Raw genomic sequence first — 25,995 nt, 5'->3', positions numbered from 1 at the left:
TAGTGGGAAGAGCACAGAGCTGTGCTAGGCAATATGTTATCCTTCAGCCACAGACAGCAGGACCACAGCTGCCTGGTGACCCAGCCAGAACAACTGCTCAGCTGTCAAAACTAGTGAACATTCCAGGTCTTAGTAGACTTTTGGCTAATCTGTACTACCTGGCTGAATATGTCTTCAAAATGCTAGAATGGCAACTGCTTTGTCCTTTACCATTCATCATACTTGCAGAGGTCAGCTTGATTACATTTACCTCTGCAACTGCTCTAAAGACTTCAGCACAAGACCAAGTTCAGACTCCAGATGCAACACATTCAGGAAGTCTTCTGGATTAATAGCACAATGTTTTGCTTCCTTTTTACTCCACAGAATGGTGAGATAACAGACCTGTCCTATCCTTTTCACACAAACTGAAAGTCAACAACTGTCCAAAATCACTAGAGCCTCCTCTCAAAGCCATCAATGGATTTGAGTGCTTTCACACTGCTGGAGGCAAAACACCTGGGCCTTTTTTACCAGGGTTAGTATCTGAGGAAGATACTCTTGGAGCAAACCAATCACTTTTTGAATACTGTATTTTCCTTTCCCAACTCCTGTTTTAACCCCTATCTTACTGAAACTAACCTTAAAATTCTGCTTTGGACATCGGACAAACACTTCAAAAATTAAGAAAAATGGGAAGGAAAGAAGCCTGACAGAGCCTCCAAGCTCATAGGTCTAACTACATTAGGAAAACAGGCCAAAATCATGAAATTATGATTACTTTTAAAATGTTTAGGTATCAAAAATTTTCAATCTGCCTCTTCTCTACACGATCACACTTTGGAAATGGAGGGTGGCTGGTCACATCTGAAATCTGGTTAAATTTGATATCTGCATAAAATATCTCAGCAAGTAGGTTGTAACAACTTTTTTAAAAAAGACATGGACTTTGGCAGATTTCCTGCTTTTCTTACACTCATTTCTTCCAGTACTTCCCACATTGTGAAATAACTCTTAATGCTATAAAGACAGTGTAGACTGCAAAAATTGGTCCTAGTGGTTCCAATGGGAGTAACGTGGTCAGAATTTGGCATTTAACAAAGTTTCCATTTCTACATAGGTTTCATTTATTTTTCAGTTTAAAAATAAGACCAGATTTTGGCACGTAACTAGAGCTGCTCCTGCAACTCAAAAGAAATAACACTGCTGGCAAGCCTCAAATCTGTTCCAAGACAAAAAACTGTGTTGGCAGAACTTTTTCAAAAAGTTCTTTTTGACTAGAGGCAGAATTCAACACCAGCATAAGTGGAGAAACTTCAGTGAGAACAGCTATGTTACACATTAAGTTTATATAATGCAAATATATTTAGCTGACATGGAATTAAAATTCTGTTGAACCAATTCTGTTTATCTTCTACATGTACATAATAACTTAGCACCAAATTCTATAATCATTCTTCTGTGAATACTCTTTCCCCTCCTACATAAATGGTACTGTGCTATTTACAAAGTACCACAACCATGCCAAACATTTTTTTAACCTAAGAGTTATCCAATTAGGATGTGGTGAAATTAAAGCTGCAAGATTCATATTCCTGCATCAATTACAGGCACAGAAGAAAATAACATAAATCTGACATTTCACAACTTCTGAGGGTTTGATTTTGCAACCTACTTTCTAAAATACCTTTTTCACACGTCATACCCATGGGTTTTTTTAGAGCATGAATACAGTTAACCAATGTGCAGCGGTGCTCCATCAACACAGATCACAGCAAGATTTGGCTTCCATCTCCACTATAGCACAGACAATGAAACCCTTCAAGAGCCTAGGCAAAGATGTCCATGCCCCTTGGATATTCAGGATATAGCTGGTTGATGGATGGAACAAAGTACTTACAAGAAAACCTGTATTATTTTAGATTAACCATTGAAAAAAACTGAATTGAGTTCTTCTTGCCAGAGAGAGGGAGAAAGTTACATGACAGTGGTTTCAGCCTGTTTCAATCCTCTTGAAGAAAAAGCAATACAAAGTTTAAATATGTAAGTGTTTCTAAAGCCAAGTTCTAAGCACAGCTTGCTTACTCTCCCCTAAATACAGTTGCCTTAACTCTAAATACAGTTATTGGAGTATTGCATTGAATATCTTTGATGTTTTGCCTTTTTGTCAAACCATGCTCTTTTTTACATTTTGTTATACTGTCACTGAAGGAAAAAAAATGACAAAGAGATGTAGACTGAAATCATTTACCTTCAGATTCTTAAGAATTTGTATCCAATGCACCACAATTCATGAACTGCTTCAAATAATTCAACTATACACATGGAGTAAAGGACCTTTAAAGGTCTCTTCCAACCCAAACTATTCTATGACTTGTGACACTTGATTGTAAAAGCCAGTCTGCATACATGTAAGGTATCTTTCCAATAAAATATACCACTTTAGGTGTCCACTGACTTAAACCAATTCAACAAATAAAAAGAAAGATAAGAGGTGATGACTATGTTCAGACCACAAATTAATTAGAGCAGTTAATTTGAGCACCAATATAATTAATACAAAGACCAGATAAGTACAGTTAGAATGTCAAATAAGCTTAAAACATGTTATATATAAATAAATATTAAACAGAATTTGAACTAAACCTTAGGTCTGAAATTCCAACCAGCAGTCTCAGTGAGACTAAATGACACAAAATTTTCAGTGTAGTATGCCTAAGAATTGATGTCACAAAAATCATCAGATCTTCAGAAATTTAAGGCAAATTTGCCACCAAGTATAGGAAAACACATTAATCATCTTTTTATTTCCACTGTAGAAATAATGTACTACAGGTGTTTCAGAAAGACTTTGATTTTCAAAAATAAGTGGTCTCTTTCTTTCCATGCATTACCAAGCCTAACAGAGACACATTTTTATTTAGGCTAAATCATGCCTTATGGGACACACTTAGGAGGAGGAAAGGAGGACATACAACTGGCATTTGAGACATATTGCCAGTGCAAAGCTGCCAAAAGCACACAGCAGGGAGCATGTTTTGGCTATCCATGAGCAGAATAAGCATGCACTCCTTAACCACTGCCAGCTGGCATTTGTTTCCAAATACAGAATGCTCACTAGGCAGTTTGGACACTGGACATGCTCCTAACCTTAACTGTGCTCCCATAAAAACATAATGCTGAGATACCTCATTAACCATGCCTGTCTCTTAGCTGACTGCCAAATGAGAGAGAGTGAATGACAAACAAAAAGGATACGTTTCTCCCTACACACAAAAAAAGTACTTAAAGTATATCCTAACATACTGTAGTGCTTACAGCAAGAGAGAGATTTTAAGTGTGTTGGAAGAAAATTCTGCCAGAATCTCAAAAAGCGGAAACACTGCCACTCTGTCTTGTACATAGATAGGAAAAGTGAAATCCAGAGACAAAGAGTACCAAGAAAACATAGCAGTGTACAGAAAGAATGGCTGGCACTGTGATTATAAACTGTACTATCATGTTTAACACAACCTCTAGCACTCCTCACAACAGACGCTCCCTGCTTTATGTGCCGGGGCAGATTTGTGGGTAGAAGATTAATGTCCCCCTCCATCTGCTAATGACTATATAGGTCCCCTGGGCTTTGCACCAAGGGTACTTTGCCCTTAGGATGGAACAAGAAATGGGAATTTGTGTTTGTTACTACATGTGCTTGCTATTTCCAGCGACACTAGCAATTGCTCGATGTGTATTATTTCAACTTTATCTACCAAAAACATATTTTATCACAGTAGTTCAACTGTGATTCCAAGTAGATTTTCAAAGAGATCAGTTAAAAGGAGAACAAACCAAGAGGGGGGCACTTTTCACTTTTAAAGTGCTTTCTTGACACACACTGCCTGCATCAGTATTTGCCCTGTAAGTTCTGTATTCATTAACTTTTCACCAGAGTTTCAAAGTGATTCCACTTTTTGGATTTCCCCCTCTCTGTCTCTGATAACCTGCTGTCATGGACCAAGCAACTCAGAAGGAAGAAATGTAGCAGAGACTGCCATGCAAAGGAGAGGGCACTAATTAAAGTCTTCATTTCCTCCAGGGGGTTCTGTGAGTGGATTTTAACTTACCCCTGTTAACTGTACCTTTGCTCCTGAGACGTGGAAGCAAGTCAGAAGGAGCTTGACACCAGCATAGTCTTCATGGACTTAAGCCAGTTTGATATCCTGGAAGAATATGGGGAAAGAACAGTTACAAAATGAAGTTCTGAAGGAATGAGGCAAACATAATCACCACCAGAACAATTATACTCAGAGCAAAATCAGAGAAGATCTTAACAGTAGCTCCAATATCCACAAATGAGAAATCAAGAACAGAGTGTTGCTTCACTAACGCTTCTGAACATGGTGTCCCATGTTTGTTTCATGCTTCCTTTCTTCCTTTTCCCATCCCTATCAATTGCAACACCGACCTCCGTTCCATCTCAAGGAAGAAATAGTTGTCCCTACCAAAATCACCTGTGGGCACCAGAGGGAATTCCAGGGGTAGTCAGTCACATATACATTAACACCAAGCATATATAATTAACTTCTCTCAGTTTACCCAGCCTAACTCCGGAAAAAGCTGGAACACCTCTGTAGTTGAACCATCAACATGAGAAAACGTTACTCTCATTTTAAAAAAGTGAAATGTGAATTCAGCACATGACCTCTACCAATCTTTTTGATCCAACCGGGCACTATTTCTCTCAAACCACACCTGCCCAACAAGAAAAGCAGGACAAGACCATAGTCAAGAGGGGGGGAAAAGGGAAAGTGGAAAAGGAATTGCTCCCTACTGTCCTTCATCTTCTGCAGAGAATTTCCTGGTCTCAAATGTTACCAGAGTGAAGAAACTGCAGCCACAAAAGACAATTCCTCTCTATATCAGCAACTGTACAAAACAATGAGTGTTGAACTAACAAAGTGCTCTGCCTGTCTAGGCCTTAGTACTCAAAATATTGCTCTGAAAACACTTCTCTACTGGCTTCCCAAATAAGGAAATACACTAAATCAAAGATACACACTTAATGTTGTTAAAATTAATTGTAAAACACAACCAACAAACCCCAGCCTGTTTTGTACATATTTTGTTTCAGTATCTTGTTAGAATCAACAGAGCTGCTCCCAGATTTTCCATCTGAATCTAGTGATATTCAGCCTTTTTCTTATGCTTTCTCAACAAGGCATGCATTTCACCTTTCATTTGAAAATTAAAGGAACCATCTTTTCCTTTAATCTTTGTACAATAGAGGAAATTCATTCTGGTTTAAAAACACAGAGCAGGTAAAAGTGATTCAATGCTAATATTTCATGATTAGGTCATTCTCAGGTCCTTTTGGACTTAGGGCAGAAAAGCTTGAAAGTCAACGTTAAAAAAATAATAAAAAATATACGGTTAAGAATATTAAAGACAAAAGCACAAGGAAGGTAAGGGACAGAGCAAAGAGCTGCAGCTTCCCTTCCCTGTGGAAAAGGATAGCACATCTCCTGACTGATAATCTTTTGAGCAACAGCTTGCTTTCCTTAATGTGCCTCCTCAATTGCCATCCCATGGCCTGCACAGGTAGGCAGCCCCTGGAGAGAAAAGCCACTGAAGTCTGTGCATCCTATGGAGCACTGACAGCAATCATTCAAGCTTTTATACAAGCCCCTTGTACCTCTGCAGAAAGGCTGCTCTCAATCTGGCCCCCAGAGAAAATACAGCAACCTAGATTGATAACATCTACTTACACTGCTGCTGATCAGACACAGACTGTCCCCGACAGCCTTCCTGAAAAGCTGAACAGCAGTCTTAAGCCTCTAACTCAAGTACTGCTAAAACACATTTGAAGTCAATTGCTCAAAAAAAACCCCAAACATATCTGTTTAGGGGAAGAGCAGGGGAGTTACTGTTGCTTATTTGTAGAGAAGAAGTGAGGAATGTATCATGTCTGCACACACACACACAGACAGATGTACATCTCACATATGGGTAAAGGATAACAAATATAAGTTGTTCTCCACTACAGAATTTTCCACTTTGAACATTATAAACATCAATATATAAAGTTCATGTTATTTCAGTGAGACACCTTTTGAATTAATAATGCTGGCAGGATTACAATTCCTGTAACACAGGCTATTTGATCATCACTAACTCAAGGACAAATTGAAGTCTGAAGGCCAAATCTATGGAGATTTCTGGTGACATCACCAAGACCTCACAGAGATGCCCAAGACAAGTTGTGCTGGTATTTTGCCCACCTTTGCAGCAAGATAGTTCTGAGAAATTACTCAAAAAACAAGCAAACCTGATGCCACAACTAACACCACTGAGCCATTCCATCAACAGAGAGTACTCTCCTCACATCAGGAACAAAAAACATGCAAACAATCAATCTTAGAGAGTTTCAGTAGCCATTCTGTCAAAAACAAAAAACAAAAAACAAACCAAAAACCAAAATAAACCTCATTTTTTTATCAAAGTATAAGTAGTTTTAAATTTAGTATGTTATATACCTTCCCAGACTTGTAAAGAACTCACCACTCATCAACACTACCCACAGCCAAGCCCAGCAAAGACTACCCCTTGACATGTGCCACATTTATTTGTTAGAGCTATTCTCAACACACAGCAGCAAGACTGTGACTACTCAAGGCAGCAGCAGCACTTTGCCCAACAGTTAAACTTGTTCCTTTGCTCGTGCTCTTTATCCATTTTTATTCTAAATTATCTTGGCCATGAGTACTACACAAAGGGCTCCTCTGATCCCACAAACAAACAGCTCTATCATCCTAAGAATGTAATTCAAAAGACTATTTGGTATAACTTCTACAATATTTATTTTCTCTGCAGGAAATCTTGCAGGATCAGAATAATTTAGGCTGAAAAGGACCTCTAGAGGCCATGTCCTCCAATTCCCAGTCGAAGCAGTGCTGATTTCAAAGTTAGAACAAGTTGCTCGGAGTCTTGTCCAGTCATGTTTCTAAATCTCCAAGGTCAAATCTTGCAACCTCCACAGACCTCAGGTCAGAGTTTGACCATTCTGATTGTTAATTCTTTTTCCTTTTGCCCAGACAGAATTGCTCCATTTCTATATGTGACAACTGCACCTCATGCTCTGTACACCTCAGAGAGAAGCATGCTGTGTGTGCCAAAACAGCCTATTAGGGAATGGAAGGCAACAATTCACCTTCATCCTCTGACCTCCAGCCTGTGCAAACCCAGATCCTTCAGCATCTTGCTGTATGCCATGTACTCCAGACAACAACTGAAACAAAGTAACTTCTCCAGGTTAAAATTCTTTAAATTATTTATGAAAATGCAACAAAACCTTTCAGGTACCTCACCTTGATCATGCAACATTTCTTTACAGGTTCCCTGACACAGACAGGACCATTTGTATCTTACTTTCTGATCCCAAAGAAAGTTCTGAGGACAACCTCAGAGGAGCAGCAAGCATAAAGGTTTTGACAAGGTGATGCACTGAGTAGCATCTCAGAACACCTAAACACTCTGCAACAGTACTTTTTTAAGAGTACAAAGAAAAAAAATCAACATTTTAAAAAAATTTAATGTGGTTTAGAATGTAGCTATACAGCTTCCTGCAGTTGACCCCAGAAAAATAAGACATGTGATGTGCAATTTCCTTTGACTTTTCTTTGAACTCTAGATAGAAGTTCCTGCTTTAAAGAATAGGATTTTTTTGATTAATTACTTTTACATTTTTTGTTAATATTTCCAAATAGTACGGAATGCTAAAATATTTGCATGTACCAATTCCATGGGTTAGAACACCCTCTCAAAGAAAAACAGCTTCTAATCCTTTTTTTGAGATAGGGTACACTGCACTATTTTGATGAAAAGAGCACTACCCACCCCTCACTTGACCATGTTAATTGCAAGCATTTTCAGAGAATCTAGACATAGGTCAAAACACATACCAGAAGAATGTTGTGTAAGGAAAAGAAGATCTGTTACCCTCACTGAGCTACTGAGCACACTTCCTTGCCTGGCAGCACCAAGCATGCCCTGACAGGGCGTGAATCAGGTTTCACTCAGAGACCCAAGGAAGCCTGCTTTCTATAAAACTTCATAGGATGCTCCCCACATGCAAGGATGGGTTTAATAAAGAATTTATTTATTATTTATTTAGCACTTGTCTTCTATTATTTTGCTACATATTGCTGCCACAGGGAAAAGCTTTTCATATCTGCCTAGATAAGACCTTAAACCTCTGGAATCACAACTGACAAATACTCCAACAATCAGTAGCCCCAGACTTCAAGATGAAGCCATGCAAGCTCAAAACATGTCCCCTTAGCAGACACAGCACTTCCACCCAAAAGCACAATATACATTAGCACTGAAAAATAGGCATGGAACTATTTATATACACAAACACACCTGTATATTCATCCATAACTGGCACTTCCACATCACCAGGTTGGAGTTTTTCCCCCCCTTCATCCCCCATCCTCTCCATATAGCTTACATAGAGACCATGCTAATTAGCAACAGCTTGCACTCTGTATTAAAACTAAAAATAACCCCAAAAAACCTAGTGAAAAGAGAAACTCAATGAGCTCATATGCATTTCATCATTTCAGTAACACTGGGGTATTTTAATTATAATTAAATAATGTCAATTCTGATCTTAGCAGCAGACTAACTATAATTGCTGAAAAATAAAATTATAAATTAAATGTGAGAAATGGTAGGGTCTATTGCCCTATAAACTCGCTATAAAGTGCTACAAAAATATATATTGCTGTAACCTAAACTAACAATAATAAGCTCACTGTGTAAGAATAAAACAAAGAGGTGAACAGCAGAGAAATGTTCAGCTGGTGTAGCAAATAAATCCAAAACCTATAAAGTACAACTTCAACAAATAAACAAACATCTAATAAAATTGAGTTCTTTCCACTTTCACTGTCATAGATAGCTACTAAAAATAAGAAAAAACATATTTCTTACAGGTAAATGTCTATTCTAAAAATTTTCCATATTTTCTGTACTTCATTTGGCTTTTTCACAATGGGCCTTATTCTGTCTCCTTATATCTGTACTTCCTATATATTCAACATTCACCAATCTATCTATCTTGAATGCAAACTAAACTATGGATTACAGAGAATGAGAAGTTCAATGACTCTTGCAGTCTTAAAGATTTCCCAGTACTGTAGCAAACAGAATACTGCACATTGCTTTGTAGGAGGGAAATATGATTTAACTGGCATTTCATCAGTGTCTTGGAAGTCAAAGACCATCTCCTATAATATTGAATATTTAATTAGAACACAACCTACAAATAATAAAATTTTTCCCCAGTATCTTGCCTAAGCTGTATCAATAGTTTGCACTTGCAATATTCACAGTAGACTCCATTATTATAATTAAGATCAGCTGAGCTGTTTTAGGGAATTTCAATAGCTACTGTTTCCTCCTCATAGATAAACAAGAAAGAGTCAATGATATTGAAAGACAACAGAATTAATGCAGATAACTTACAGAGGTCAATACCACAAAATATTATTGAAACAACAGGTTATTAAATCAGGCAAGATATTAAAGTAACTGTTAACTGAGAAGGTTAGAAAAACTTCCACCACAACAAAAAACACTCTGTACCTGCTCATAACAGCTGGATAAGAATGGCTGGACTTTGTATTGTATCCCACTGAGGAGTGGCAGCCTTTTTCATCTTTTGTATCACCTACCAGGAGAATCCCACCCTGGGGTGCAAAATAATGGAAAACTAATCTTGGTCTTGAAAATACCTGTACTTCTTGTGTAAAACACCAGACATGGTTGACCCTGCTAGCAACTCTATTTTTACACATGTAAATCCACAGAAATCAACAAGAACTTAGTTTATGCTACCTACCCACCATAGCCATACCGACAAAAGTGTGAAAATGGATGATCCCTTTCAGGCACACCTGGCTCAAACTCCTACTGTACACACCTACAGACACTCATAGTTAGGAATTTGCTGCAATAATTCATTTATTTCGACAGAAATGCGGATATGTGAGAACACTGAGTTTTCTACACCTCGCCCACACTAGAGAACGACTATCCCCAAAACAAGTTCTATCAATAAGTCCCTTTTACTACTGACATAAACAAAATTTCCTCAGCAGAAAATGAAAAAGCAGTCCTTGGGGGTGCCACTCTTACCTAGAGAGAACCCAATTTTCATGTGTAACAGACACATTTTACCATAACACTATTATAGTGAACTAATCTGAAAATGCAAGAGAACTGCAAGACCACTGCAAGAAGATGCAAAAGAGATGCAAAGTACCCCAAAGTGCAACCATCTGCAGTGGAGTCACTTTGCTTTCTACACAAGCACACTTTGTTTCAACCTGGGTTGTCATTATGTTGTGACTCTCTCATTTACTAACACTGTGACTCTGCTACACAAGGACAAATCCTGCAACCCTTCATCTAGCAAAGTATATTTTGCTGGAAGCTGACCCACATAAAAAGCTGAGGATCAACCTTCTCTGATCATTAAAACAGACACAGACAGATGCTGACACAACAAGCTCTTACCCAGAGCTTGGTTCATAAAGGAACGAATTAATTAATATTCTAAATCAAAACCACCCTTCTTGGTTAAAAAACAAAGCACACACTAACTCCTGATGCTTTTATTTTAAGAGCAATGTTTTTTTATGCAGTTTTGCTTCCAACCCTTCCTAAATGACATAACCAGAACTACAAACAAGTGATGTCCACATAGCAACTTCTACCACAATGACACAACTGATCTAAATTTACACTGACACCACTTTACCTTAAATCAGTTTCTCCCACATGCACAGGCTTCTGCACTAGGTATCCAATTCCTTCAGTCAGCCTTAGCATCATATATAATTAACCTATGCCTGCTAAAACTTCCTCATGAGAACTCTTCCAAGAAAAAGAGACTAAGAGCAGTCTCAGTGAATTCCCCTTCCTTGGACTGCTGCTGTACTGTCGTGGTGGGCATCTTTCAGATCCAGCACAGTCCTTGGACAATAATATTTTGTATTGCTCCATTAACTACTTTGTTTTCAGAATGCATGCTATTGTTCCCCTCTCTCTTCAAAGCATAAAGTTAGACCTCGTTTACTGCCAGTAATTCAGCCCTTTATATTTTGTTACACACATCTTGCTTAAGTGCTATTAAAAGCACGTCTCAGCCAAAGGCAAAATATCAACACTATCCAAACCAGCAAAATTCTGCCACACATTCAAACGACCGAACTGTCACTCTACACACAAACAACAGCGCGCCACTAGAAAACACCAGAAATGCATAAAGAGCATCCCTGTAACCTTCTTTCATCAACGCCTGCGACACACACACACTCTGCCGAGTCTTCTGCCCTGTTTGCTAACCACGGATCACTCCCTGGCACGCAGCAGCAGGGACCCAGCAGACCCCACACCGCCAGCCTCACTCACCCAGAAGTAATCCCGGCTCCAGCCGCACAGCCACCGCGTCCCAACAATATCCCCGGCGAGGACAGGAGCCGCAAACCTGAACTTTGGCTCCCACAAGGAGAGCAGAGCAGGGCAGAGCCGCCCTGCGCGGCTGCCCGAGCTGCCGGGGCACAGAAGAAGCGGGAGGCGCAGCGCGCAGCCGGCCGAGGGACGGGCACCGCGCTCGCCCTGCAGGAATCTCACCCGCACGGCGCACATCGCTGGGGCTCCGCTCAGCACACCCAGTCACCCTGCGCAGAGACCCACCGCCTTGTTCTAACCACACTGCCAACATCAAGTTTTTTAAGGCTTTGGGTTGTTCTGTTGGGGTTCTGTTTGGTTGGTTTTTTTCATTCCGCCAAAACAGCCGTTCATTCGGGCCAACGCCTCCCAGCAGAAGAGCGGCCGCAACGGCGGAGCGGGTGCCGGGCTGACGGGGTCCCGAGCACAGCCCGGCGCTCCACGCTCCCAAACCAGCCCCCGACGCGCCCCGGGCGCGCTTTTGTCTGCGCAGGAGAAGGAAGGCACGGAGCGCCCGGGCGCTGCCGCCACATCACCGCGCTCACGGGCTGCAGCGCAAACAGCGCCCGCGCCCCGCCGGGCAGCGGCAGGGCCGCCCGTGCCCCGCGCTGACCCGCTGCGAGTTGGTGCGGGGGCAGCGCTGCCCCCCGCCGGGACACGGACACGGCAGCGCCAGCCGGGACCGCCGGGGCACAGCCGGCAGCGCGCCCCGCTCCCTCCCCGCCTCTCCTCACGCCGGACGCGGCGCGGCAGGCAAGGAACCGACCCCCCCTAGCCCAGCCCAGCCGCCGGCAGCCCCGCTTTACCTCGGCAGCCTCCCGCTCCCGCCGCCGCCCCGCCAGTGCCGCCGACAGCGGCGGCGGCAGCCCCGGACCCCCGCCCCGCCCCGCCCCGCCCCCTGGCGGGGCTGCGGGGGCTCGCGCGCCCCCTTGCCGCGCGCGGGGCACGGGGGGCGCGGGGCGGCGGCGGCGGCACCGGGACCGGGACCGGGACAGGGACAGGGACCCGTCCCTGCGGCGGCACCGGGACCCGTCCCTGGGCGCTTCCCGCTCGGGACCCGTCCCTGGGCGCTTCCCGCTCGGGACTTACGCGGGGCAGGTGCGGGCCGGGACACGGCACCGAGGCACCCCGGGGGCTCGCCCCGCTGGTCTCCCGGCGCTGTCCCGCGCTTCCCAGATGGAGCGCGGTCCCCACGGCCGGCACCCCTGGCCCTCGCCCAGCGCAAGGGACGGGGCACGGGTCGGGCTCGCCCTCTCACCCCAAGCGTGCTCTGCGTTTCTGCCCGCAGCCTCTGGACATAGTTTTTCTTCCGTCGGACTCCCGGCGCGGCCCCCGCTTGTCGCACCTTCAGTGCCGATGTGCCTCCTCCTGCCTTGACGGCGTCAGTGACTCTCCATGCCTTCTGCAGGTGTGTGAGTCCGACGGGGAGCTGAGCACGCACTGGGAAATGTTAAGAATTCCTGCTAGGGAAGAAATCCAGAAAGAGGGAGGAAAGGTGTGATGATGCTCAGGTGTGCAACGGGCTCCAAGCCTTCCATCCCAGCAGCACAGGAACAGACTGGGCCTTCAGCATCCTCTCAGCAGCTGTTCATCTCAGCTTAGAGACTGCAAAGTCTTCAAGAGTTAAAACAGGCAAAAACACCCTCTATTCAGATTTTTGACAGCTGTAATGAGCACAAGGAAGAATTATGTAAACATTATTAAGTGTTAATAAACACATGTCAGCGTTAGGCACTCTTGTGTAGAAATGTTGGTAAAAGCCACAGTGAAAGCTTTATTCATAATGTCTTTTTAACTTTATGTAGCTGGTGTAATAGGCCCTGTGCATTGCTGTTGCCTCGACGGAAAATCATTACCCAGTAATGGATGAGCCAGTTCGGAAGAAGTGCCACTGGGATACTGCACACTTTCATTCAAAGATGCTATGTATTAGAGGAAGTAGCAGGAGACCTGCCAACTTTCCCAATTTAATTATTAAACTGTCAGTTCCTGACTTCTTGTTTCAACTTCCTGAGGCAACATCTGGCGGTAATAACAAAAATAAATAAATAAAATAAAATTTGATCATTCACTCAGCAGCATTCTCTTTTCAATGTCCTTTTTACAGCAGCTTTTATGAAAAGCTCGATATGGGGGATCCAGACCCGGCATCTCTCTGAACTACCCGAAAGCAAAGACAAGAACAGTTTCAGCTGTGATCCTCAAGGCAAAGATGTGCAGAAGGCTATATCATATGCTTGAGCCTTTTTTCAATGAGTCTGGTGGTGTGCGTTTTAATCTTCCTAATCCTTCTTTTATTCATAAGAACATCAGCGGGTTTTTTTTCGCTGCATGAATCTGCATGATATGACTTCGGGAGATAAAAAAAAATCTTTCGCTAGCCAAGAATTTTTGCATTTTCATCAAACATTGCTTCAAAAGGGTAAAGTTGGTTTCAGGAAAAGAAAAAAACAAACCATAAAGGATATCAGATTTAAATGCTACCAAATGTGAGCAAAACACTGAAGAGAAGTTTTAAAATATCTGAGACTGTGTCTTCACGTGTTCTCTGGATCTGTTTCATATGATGTGACAGCTTCAGCTCGCGATTCGTTATTGCAGTGGCTTTTGGAACTGAATGCCTCTTTTCTTCATATCCTCACTCAAACACACGCACACACTTACAAAAATATGTATCTATATATGTACACATGCACACAGAGAGACAAATACAGAGTGACTCAGCTCTGCATTCTACTTGCTTAATCAGTTTCAAAGCCTCAGTACTGTTACTTTGCCTTATGTTAAATGCCCAGGGCCACCTTTCCCACATTGCTTATTTCAGTGCTGGGGTACAGAGCCTTTGACAAAGCTGGGCCATCTATGCTGCCTTCTGCGGGTCATCCTCTCCTAAAAGCCTTTCAGGTCAGGTCAGGAGGTCAGCCCTTCCATTAATCACACGGCAGCTTGGGATTCAGCACTCATCCTGCACACTAGTCCTAGGGAATCCTCAGAGACCACCTTTTTCCTGGTGGCCACTTGCAGCTAAGGAAGGAAACCAAGATCTGGAGGCAGAGGTTGTGCAATCCCAAACCTCAGAGAGATGGTACCAGGAATGCTGTGGGGGAACCACCATCACCCACGAAATGCACAGTGATTTGGTCTGCTCTGTGCTGTGGACAGATAGGAGTTGTAGCAACTCTGCTGGTAAGTACTAGTCAGCCAAGTTCAGTACCTCCAAGTATTCCTAGTACTCTCAAAGACAGCAATCCTGATTTTCTCCCTTCTTTCAAGATGCCAGGTAGACAGATCAGAAGAGTCTGAAGTCAGTGTTGCTGTCTTTGGGGTTTCTGTCAGATATTTAACATTAGGTCCTTGGGTTTTTTCCTCAGAAGTTTCCTTCTTCTCATCGCTTGGAGGAGCTTCTGGAACATTTTATTGATTTCTTAGCTGCATTCCTCTGGAACTCCTCATAATTCTTTGCTTCCTAAGGCTTCCTCGGGTACTTTTTCTTTTGTATCCCACAGTTCAAGCAGCAGAAACGCTAACTATCCTGTTAAGTAGGGCAGCCTTTCTTAAATAGTGGAAAGAACTCTGGATAATCCTTTCATACCTGTCTCCCATCTTCAAGTGAAATGACTATGCCTCTTAAGTTGTCATAGGACGGAATTGAATACTTTATATAAATTCTATTCAAGATTCTCCTGTTTTCTCTACAGTTCATGACAGATCAGTCAGACTCTTCCTTTAGACTGTAAAGAAGAAAGAAAATAGAGAGAGGGGAGAGTGTTCAAAGTGGATTTTCTGGTCAAATTCTATTTAACATTTTTTCTGCTATTTGCCAATTCCCAGGCCTTTTTTCTGCTATTTGCCAATTCCCAGGCCTATGGCTCAGAATTATTTTTAGAAAAGCCACCTGGGGTTAAAAAATAAAAAAAAAAAAACCCCACAAATCCTCAAAACAAAATGTTTCAAAATGCTCTGGACCAAAGCAGTGTTCCCAAGACAGCAAAGACTATCCTGTGACCAGATGCAGCTTTGAAAACCTCCATAGGAAGTCAAATTTGTAGTATAGAAAGAAAAAATTGTCTTTCTGTAGATTAAGGAGTCTATCATCATTTTCTGTACTTTTTGCTCAGGAGATCCCATGACAACTTCTTTACTGAATATTAATTCAGAAGTAAAGAGGAAACTATGCAAAAAATGAGCAAATTCTTAATGAAAAGAAGGTCAAAGAACAGTTTAACACAGAGAAGTTCACAATCTGTTGGAGAAGGTCAATAGCATGATGGATAAGACTACAGCAGATGTATTTGTATATTTACAAATGTGAAAGCAGAAATTAGGGTCTTATTAAAAGTAGCAGCTGTTAATTGCCAGCCTCACATATAGACACATGCTTGGAGAGACTGTTAATTAACTGACTGAAAAACTGGAAGAGTTTCAGCTCTGAATTACTTGCCATGGCCTTAAGAAGTTTGGTGAGAGATTCTGATTCCCAGGTGGTCCCAAGCAGAGTAATATTTGTTGGCTATATGGAGGCAGTGATGTCTATCTGAAACAGAATTGCCTATGCATAAGGATGTGCTGATCCACTAGGGTCAGCATCAGCAACTATTAAAGCAAGCTGACATAAAGAGCCTCCCAGATATCTGTTTTCATACGGTCTGGAGACATCAGCTCATATAAAACTGCAAAATACTTGAGACTCAGAATCGAAAATTGCTTTCCTTAATGAAAAGCTTCCTTTACTGAAAGGAAGAAAAAATATCCTGCAGGATTTGAAACGTCAGCCAGGAGACAAGAAATCCAGAATCCCACTAAGCTTGGGGCACACTTACATGAACATTTGTTGCAACAGCCAGCACTTACCTAAGGACATGATAAAAATCCCAAGGTGTTAATAATAATAGCAGCTCAGTCCCTAGCAATATTCATAGGTTGTTGGTTGGGGTTTGTTTTTTTCTGCAAGATACTGGCAGGAAGGAACATGGAGCCTGTGCACAGAATTTAGAGCATTCATTTTGTGTCTGCCATGCTTACTAGGTAACAGAGATGATATTTTACCTTTAGTGAAGAAAAATAAAGCTGTGGTGCACTCAGACCATCATGCAATAATAACTGATAGTGGCAGCTGAGATTATAGGAGCATCTGCAGCTACAAATACTCAGCTGGGACTCCTTTAGGCTTCTGTGTATCATCTGGTCTTCTATTATCTCCTTGGGAATTAAACTAAGCAACACATGGGTGCCATGATTTCTGAATGCTAGATAAAGGAAGTTAAAAATAAAGCTAATGAAAAATCCAACCACTATAACTGATACTGTAAAACCTGCTTTACTGAGCTGGGTAATGACTTAACAAGGGCATGCATAAAAGACAAAGAGCAAAGGCGTTAGAACAGCTAACCCATTTGTTACCTGAGAGTTCTCTTCAATGGTAATGAGAAGATTGGGAGAGATAATTTGGTGCATTGTATTTAAAGAACAGCTCTTCGAGGTTGTCCCCAGGATGGACTGTCAGGGAGTATCAGGTTGCAGGTATACTGATAAGACAATATGAAGAACATGGGAAGAGCATTTAGTAGGAGTAAAAAAAGATTGTAAAGGTTTCTAAGCAATTAGGATGGAAAGTTGCAGAAACCAATGTCAATTTGTGGGAAATCATGTTACCTTGGCATATACTCAGTGACAATAAGGTGGAATCCTGATTATAGGGAAAAAGTATAGGGCAGAAAAATTGTTACAAATACAGAGGCAAATAAAGAGATCTGGCTAAAGTACTTAATGGACTAAGCTAATAAGGAGAAACGCAGCTTGGATGAAGAAAGAACAAAAATGTAAGTTATAGAAAGACAGAGGTCTAAATCAAGCTGTGTTTGAGCTTCTGGATTTGCCCTGTGCACTTATTGATAATGTGCAATCCCTCCAAGATTTCTGCTAGATCTTCTCTTGAGGGAAATTATGCATCTAGTAGCAGATCAGTGTTACTTGGTCTGAAATTAACAGTGAACCCAAGTATTTGACTGTAGAAATTAAGTATTCCAGTAGTACAAGGTCCTTACGGCTCATCAGGGTCGGTACCAGAATTCACAGAGTACATAGATTACCCTGCCTGCTACTTTACAAACCACCATCAGAAAGATGTTGCCAGAAATAATGAGTAGAAATGAGACTTGCTGCTAGTATGTTACAGCACAGTGAGCTTCACCAGAGGATTTGGAACCCAGCCACCAAGGGCTGAAGGAGTGGGGACAGTTGCACAGTATGCTGGTGAAACATCACATCACAGTTTGGTCCTGCAGGCTGCGTGTTCCAGCAGAGGAATCCAAACAGCTGCCATAAGTCAAAGCTTTAGACATCTTCAGACAAGCATGAGCTAGTGTCTGTCCTGCAAGTAATGGAGGGGATGTGCTCTGTAAATCACATCAGTGATCCAAGCTTAGAGTTCTGATCAGAGAAGAACAACAAATCTGTGTTACAAAGGCCCTTGTGTCATCTTTTTAAGTAATACCACTCAGCCCTCAACAATCCAATACTGCTCTGATAAAATTATTTTTGGATTCATGCTTCCAGAGATACTTTCCTATTTATCAAAAACTAGCAAAGACTTCTGCACCTGCACAGGTGCCAGATGCAAAAGACTTTTATGACTTTTGGAGTAATATTTCAAAAAGCAGACCAATATATGAGACAAATGTAAGCATACCAAACAGAGAATTAAAAAAAAAAAAAAAAAAAGGACAATAATAACAGTTACAATGCTGCAACCATGTAGTAGAAGACTGAATCTAGAGAACTTAAAAAAATTGAAGTTTTCAGCACAGTACATGCCCAACTACTGGACCTGGCCCATAAGTTCAATACTCTCTATTGCTGTATAATTGTAATCCATCTACACTGAGAATAACTACAACATTCATAATATTGGTGCGCTTCCTGGTTTTCTAGGAGTTTTTGCAGTATTTAAATTTGTGTTGCTGGTTAAAATTCTTGTGAAATTCAAGTGATAAAAAGCTGTAATAATCATTGCAAGCAGTCACAGGGAGGTATGTGTGTCAATAAATATGTAATATATATATGTTACAATAATAATAATAATAATAATAGCAATAGTAATTTCTACCATCACATGCAGAAGTTCTTGTTTGCAGTGTCTTTTCCCTGGCTCTACTTTCTGAACTCAGCCTCTAGGGCAGATGTTCAGTCCTCCAATTACTTCTGAAATGACATTTCTATAGTCTAATTCTTAAGAGTGTGGAGTACATTATGGAAGGGTAGTTTTAGGCAACTTTTTCTAACTGTTGCATCAAGAGTGGCGATTGCTATTGTTCTCCAATGTTATCTTGGACATGTTGCAAGTGAGTAGCATGGCTGAAGGAAAGATTAACTCAACTGGTAAAGATACTGCAGGTCCATTGCTGCTGTAAATTGTTGGTTTATTACAGGATCTACTCCTGCAGGTTTGTTTGCAGTCCTGCAGGCACTGATGAGGCACGGGACAAAATTCATAGACTGAAACCTAGGATTCTGATCTTCTGGAGAGCTGTCTGAGGATTAGGAAAGATACCCTAGGGCATCTCATACTGTCACTCAACACCTACATCACAGCAAACCTTTAGAGTCTCCAATTTGGAGACAATTTTTACACAAAATATCTAGATGCATTATGGCCTTTTTTTTCAAAGGGTCACACTGAATCTTAAGTATTTCATTCTTTTCTGCTTATCTGGAAATAATTATCTTCAAAACAATACAAACAAGTTAGCAAACAAACAAGAATACCACTAGGGTACTGGTAATTGAGACCTAAGGCATAATTGTTTATGTGTGGATGATAAAACACAGCTATTTATCTATGTTAACCTTTGACTACTTTCTTAGTCACATGGAACAGCTTATTAAACAAGAAAGGGTGATGTATAGAGGTAACAGCTACTCTGAGGAGGTTTGCAAAATCACGCTGTCACTGTTTCATTCAGCCCGATGAGGTCAGAGCCTTCTAATTAAATTCAGTGAGTTCAGCCTTCAGTCTGCACTCTCAGTTGTCATAAACACAGTTGATATTTGTTATTATTTATGCTGCAGTACTTTTCCCAGGGTGTTTGGGTTTTGTGCATATACAGGAAGAAACAGACTTATTGCTATGGGGATAATATGTGCCTTCCTAACTCTGGAAAATATCCCTCTGACCACTAGACTTGGTAAGTGTTACTGAGTTTCATCCATTGCTCATACTTGACTGTAATTTGCTGTGAAGCGTTCTGCTATAGCTTTCTATAAGGACTAATATGAAAATTGTATTGAATCATATTCAGAAATGAAAATAAAGGGGTAAGGAATGGGCACCAGCAGCTCCATAGGCTCAGCTGGAAGAAGCACCCCACCTCTCCTGGCTGCCAGGGCCAGTGCAGTGAGAGCTCCCTCTTCTGTTGCAGATCATTTTCATCCTCGGCCATGCTGTCATTTTAACTCCAACATCTGGTTACCTGCTAGATTTTGTCTTTGCTCAACTTACATTTCCATTTTAAATTAACATTGTTCTATTCTGTTCTTTTACTGCTTGTTACTGTTTTCCTCTGTGCCATTGTTTGGTCTTTCCGTTGACTAACAAAATATCAGTATCTCTTCTACAGAAAAAAAATCTGAATAAGCTGAATGCAATAATACAATCATCAGGGCACATTTTTAAGTTTCAAAAAACCAAACAAAAAACTAAAACAAAACAGGAATGTACAACATACTCAGAACAGCCACCTGTAAGAAGATATCTTTGTCATTTATGATCTTGGTGAATGTTAGTTTAAAATGTCATCAGTTTTTGTAAGAATAGAATAAACTTCTTGGAATAATGAATACACAAGATTTTTTTTTGTTAAGGAACTTAACAAAAATTAAATTTATTTCTTTCATTTCAATATTCTTACAAGATGAGTGTGAAACTTGTTTATCTTACAAGGTTCAAGCCAAAGAATGAATTTTTAACACTTGGCTTTCAAATGCAATAAAAAGTAATTTCAGTAAGAACTATTTATATTGGACATTGTGTTACTATCTCCCAATAATCTGCCTCCTTCTGTGGTGTTATGTCCTTCTTTTCCCCCAGTTGGCTGGTTCATCAACTTAAGTCTTTAGGGAAAGCAGAGTCATTTGCTAAATGCATTCACAGCCCATAGCACAGAAGGGTCCTGACCTGACTGGTCTTTGGCCTTAGAATACTTTACAGGAATGTGTTACTTATTATTCTTGTTTATAATATATCATGGAAGATTTTCATTGTTCTCATGTTGTACTGAAGGTTATTTTTTTTTTTCCAGTTAAATATGTCTTGGTTGCTCTCAGTGCTGGGTTTATGATAAGTCAGATTCTGCAATATGATCATGACATAGATTATGCAGTATGATGGTTGTGTTACAGTAAGATGTGAGGAAATAGTGCAACACTTTAAAGTGCTACAGTGACAGCACAAATGACACACCATGATTTTGTTTTTGTTTAGATTCTTCTGGGGAAAAAACATCTGAGACAAAAATCCTGGGCTTGTCTGCAGGCAGTTGCAGAACTACCATCAGCGCATGTTCTCTTTGTTTGCCTTCCTTCTACTCTGACCAAAGGTGAGTGAGCACCCTTTTGAACACAAAGGCACTTCCATTTTCATGCTTATTCAATCCAGGACCTCTGCTGAGACTATGGTAGTAAAAATGCCACATATAAAAATGGTTTTATGATACATGCCTTTCCTCAAAAATTCCAGCTGCAATAGTAACTGATATGTTTGATGGTGCAGCATATTTGTGTGTGAGAATGAGAGAATGTTTGTATTTTCAGGAAGATTGAAACAAAATAATGGGGGCAGACACAGTATTTGAATATTTCTCCTTTTACATTTGAAAGTTCTGGACTGTGGAACCATCACTCTGCCTTGCCACCATGTGTTTTAAGTCGAAGCAGCCACAAAATTCTCTGACCACTCAGATGGCCCAATTCCTTCCTGAGTGTAGGAGTTAAGTCAGCTCCACTATCTTGTATTTTTACATCCACAAATTAATGAAAAAAATGCTATTTTTTTCTTATAATAGTATTGTCTTCTCCATTTGGTTTTACTCTACACCAGTAAAATGTCTTTGGAATTTCTTACAAGTGATGTGCTGTGAAAAACAATGGTAAGATTTCAGAAGTTTATATCCTAAATTTCCAGACAGGGAGCAGGCAATATAACAGTCAGGAGTCTTTCAGGAAACAGATCTTGACCACACTGGATATTTAAGGTTTCATTGTATCTAAAAAAACAAAGAACTAAAAAGAATTCCTCCTTCTTTCCAAGTTTCACAATTCAATTTATGGCTATAAAAGTCAAATTTAGTTCCGTTTTCTCCACATATAAAGCTGGCATGACTGCATTATCCTTTTTGCTTGTTCTCCTTCCACATTACCTTTTTAATACAGTGTCTATCTTCAATTAAATTTGTGAAAAGTCCCAAAGATGTAAGTAGTTTCAAGTGAATTTCATGACTTTGCTGTTGCTGCTGCAAAGGGATGTGTTGTTTGGTAGCACACAGGCCCATGACCTGACTAACCACTTAGCAACTGCCAGCCAGTCCTTGCAGACTTTTCTACACCTGGAGGGAAAAATAAAATATAGAAGGGCTACACAGGAGGGAGCTGATGGTCTGGTGGGTACATCAGAGAGGTTTTGCAGGAGGTGAGTTAATGATCTGAAAAGAATAAGGGCAGTAACATAAGGGAGAGGAAAGTACAGATGCAACAGCAAAGGGTTTATGAAAGAGGAAAGCCAGCTAGCAGAGGTGATTTTGGAGAAGATGTAGGGCACTAGTTTATAGGAAGCAAGGCTGTCTTAGTACTGTTGTTACAATCTGCTTACTGTAAATGTAATTGCTTGTAGACAATAGAAGGCAATAATTGTAAATTACGAAGTGTAGTGCATAAACTGTAATTTATATATAATATGAGACAACATCCTCCCTGTTAACAGGCTTGAAGTTTAATGACTTACTAGATTATCATGCCAATAACGAAGTTTCGTTATTTAAAAGAGATACATTATGGGAAAAACAATCATAGCAGCAGTATTCAAGTACTTATCCACTCTGCAGTTTTCCCATGTTTCCAAGCTGCTAGTTGTTTGAAAAGGAACTATAATTACATTAAATACTTCCCTGTATTCAACAACTGAAATTGCTTGGCTTTCCACAAGAGTATTAACCTGCAGTAAACATGGGTGAAGTGTTCAGTGTAAACACAATTGAAACAGAATACAACCTAGTCAACACTATCTCATTAAAATGATGACTGCACAGCACAAAACACTGGAAGATATTTCTCTGTTATTGAAGAATATTCATTTACTCATAGCTCTACACCAATGGTATAAATTTATCAAGAGTACCTTGATTTTCCTTTCTCTAGCTTAAGAGAAATACTTTGTCTCCTCAAAACTTATTTTACCAGTGGAACTAGATCCCTTTACCAGTAATGTGTTGGTAGGTCTAAGGAACAATACACTGCATTCAGATTTAAGGGACCCTGTGTATATACAATGTTGTCACAGAAGAATATCTGATTCTCTATTCTCAACTCCATCTTGCTTGTTGGTTCTCCATTTAAGCAACATCATATTTAGGCTAGACATTAGAAAAAGATTCTTGATCTGGAGGGTGGTTGGGCAGTTGAACAAACTCCACAGGGAAGGGGCCACAGTACCAGGCCTGACAGAGTTCAAGGAATGTTTGGACCATACTCTCAGGCTTGTGGGGTGACTCCCATGCAGGGCCAGAAGTTGGACATAGGTGATCCTTGTGGGTCCCTTCTAACTCAGGGTATTTTGTGATTCTGTGACATTTACTGAAGGAACTCAGAAATAGAATGTATCCTTAAATGTAGGACAGCTACAGAGAACAGCAACTAAATTTAACATCCACTGGAAATCCAAGATGCACAGGTCCCAAATAAAATGAAGAATTTCCACTCCTCCAATGTAATTTCCAAGGGAATACAGCCCAGTCAATGCTGGTCATTTACCAGAATAATAGGAAGAAAAATTAGATAGGTGGGTGAGCACCTGATAAGGAGTCCAGATACATGACAGTTTCCCCCATCAAGAGGTATCCAAGAAGTTATGACAAAGCAGTTAATTTTTTTTTTATTCAGAAGACAGTGGTGAATATTCAGAGATATTCTTGCTGAATGCTGAATCCTGCAGATTCCCTCTGAAAACCAGTAGCTGTAAGAAAATAAAGGTATTCATAAAAATAGCTAAGGAGAGAATAGGAAGTTGGGCAGTTGATGGGCAGTTAATCTCAACAACAGACAGAAACAGAAATAAATCTAATAGAGGAATGGAAAATACTTTTCCTCCCTGAACAATGGTGCCAGCAATACAAAAGTTATATGAATAAATAATATATGTAAGACAGTGGTAAAACTGAAGATATTTGGGAGAAAGAAACACTTCCTTAAAAACTCGTGCTAATTTTTTTAATGTATTTTTAATATAAGAACAATAAAAATTGCATTGCCCAGACAATGCAGGTAACATTTTCCTAGAACACAGTAGTGTAGAATTTGTGTTCATATTTGTATAACTAATTACAAACCTCTCTTTCCTCTGTCTTAAAGAAAGGCTGTTTGAAGTTAAGGAACTTCCCGTAAAATAAAGAAATTAACTTTATGTTTAGAGAGAAAATACATTTTGTACGGGGACATCTTATACTACATACATACCATTTTTTTTCTCAGAATAAAGTCTTGCACTGGACCTCATACAAAAGAATAAATTCAGAGCATTTTCTAGTCACCACAATAAGGTTGTATTTAAAATGTAGGTACAAATTAATGCACTTTGATGTAACTGTGTGGAGCCAAAGTGAGGTAGGCTTACAACAATATTTAGCTAAGCTCACTTTAAATGTCCCTTTTTTATCAGTGACCTTTCCTTTAGAATTTCTGTGGTAACACTTGGGGATATCACATTAAGTTTCTTAGTATAAAATTGAGCACCGAACAGACTTTTAGAAAGATTATGGCGCTAGAGGGATATTAAATGGTGAAATCACTTACTGTAGTACTCGTTTCTGAGAGCAAAGGTCTGAAGTGAAATGAATTTGGTGATCTTTGATTAGTCCTCATTAGGCAGAGGTCCATGTCTGAAGTCAGCTATGTGTATAATTAGGTATAATTTTTACATCTGTTCAATAGAGGTTAATTGAACTATCATAATAATTGAATTCCAGTACTTCGGATTTTTTTCTGTTCCAAGTGTTCCTGTGAGATCAAAGCCAAGTATTCATCATCCAATACATTTGTAGGAAATTCCTATTGCATTCAGTATTTGGTTTGCGGGTTAATGCAGGGCATTGGCATTTTTCGAACGTCTAAGAACAAATACAGATTCAAGCTTCCAAAATAAACAAGCAAGATAAAGAAAAAATTGCATGCTACACATACATTGATTCTATACAGAAAACTCCTCATAAATTAAAGGAATAGTCAAAAGCAGGTAGGTTAGCAACTGACAAAGATGGAAAGATCTCATAATCCTACCCATGTATTTTGCAAGGATTTCTTGCAACCAGCACTCTTCTTGTGGTGCTTATTTTAAAATCAGTTTGTATTACATATATTCAGTAAGTAAACACTTTGCATTGACATTGAGCCTGAAATAATGCAGCTTTATTTTTTTCCTGTAGTCACAGGTGTGCAAACACATGACAAAAGCATATGCATGAATGCTGTGTGTATTTACTTTTCTGTGTATGCAAGCAGTTACACACATTTTACAAGGTTACTGTTCACTCATTCAGAAAAATAACAGGGGTTTTTTTTCCTCCTTTCATATAAGAAAAAAAATAAGCACTATGATGAACAGCATCCAATTACACATTCATGTGGGATCCAACATTATTGGATTATTTTTGGCTCACTACACTTGTTAGACCTACTCTTTAAATTTAAAGGAAACATTTTCTTTTCATTTACTGACTTTAACATTTATGAAGGATACAGACTTTTGATACTGAAGTTCTCTGTTCATTCAAATAGTCAAGGTACTGAATAAGTTTTCTTTCAAAGAACAGGAAGGAAAGGTTTTGTCCATACCCATTTAACTATAGGCTTTTCAGTGAGGACTGTCCCCAGAGGTGTGAGAGATGACCAAGGAGTTCAATTTCACTAGAACTACTTCAGAAATTTAGACAGCCTATGAAAAATCATAAAAATTAAAAATATTCCATCTGAAATTGAATTTTTTAAAAATTGGAAGCACTGCCATAATGTCTCAAGGGCTTTATGAACATTAAGGATGAATGACCCTGATCTGTCAGCTCACTGGTCTATTTCTCTCATGGTACACAGGTTTGAGGTCAGCAGTGTCTCACTTTGACTCACATGGGAGTTATGGGAGTTATGTCTCTCCAGGAAGTCCAGCTATAATAGAAAATGAAGGTGAGGCACAAATATGTCACTAAATTATAAATTACTAAATTATAATTTTTTTTTTATTTCATTAATCCCCTCAGACTA

At 40.1% G+C, this 25,995-nt stretch overlaps 1 protein-coding gene and 1 long non-coding RNA gene across 5 annotated transcripts in view; one reads left to right on the top strand and one right to left on the bottom strand.

Annotated features, from left to right (window-relative positions):
* Positions 1 to 12,354, bottom strand: part of RARB (retinoic acid receptor beta) — a 316,375-nt gene extending 304,021 nt beyond the window's left edge. Inside the window, exons 1-2 of one of the 4 annotated variants that reach the window (XM_079299660.1) lie at positions 12,285 to 12,354; positions 4,086 to 4,181 (exon numbers count right to left, since the gene is read on the bottom strand). The gene's annotated coding sequence lies outside the window, so the exon portion shown is untranslated. Of the gene's footprint in view, positions 1 to 4,085; positions 4,182 to 12,284 lie in introns of those variants that run through there. The other 3 variants (XM_079299661.1, XM_079299657.1, XM_079299659.1) reach the window with 3 other exon arrangements.
* Positions 12,355 to 12,621: 267 nt separating this feature from the next.
* On the top strand, positions 12,622 to 13,537 carry LOC306799084. The gene is made up of 2 exons (XR_013773528.1): positions 12,622 to 12,886; positions 13,284 to 13,537. It is a non-coding gene; the product is annotated as an uncharacterized lncRNA (long non-coding RNA).
* The last annotated feature ends 12,458 nt before the right edge of the window (positions 13,538 to 25,995 follow it).

Source organism: Erithacus rubecula, assembly GCF_903797595.1.
Source record: "Erithacus rubecula genome assembly, chromosome: 3".
NCBI lineage: Eukaryota > Metazoa > Chordata > Aves > Passeriformes > Muscicapidae > Erithacus > Erithacus rubecula.
The sequence above is the reverse complement of the archived record's forward strand: the minus strand, read 5'-3'. Positions and strand labels throughout refer to the sequence as shown.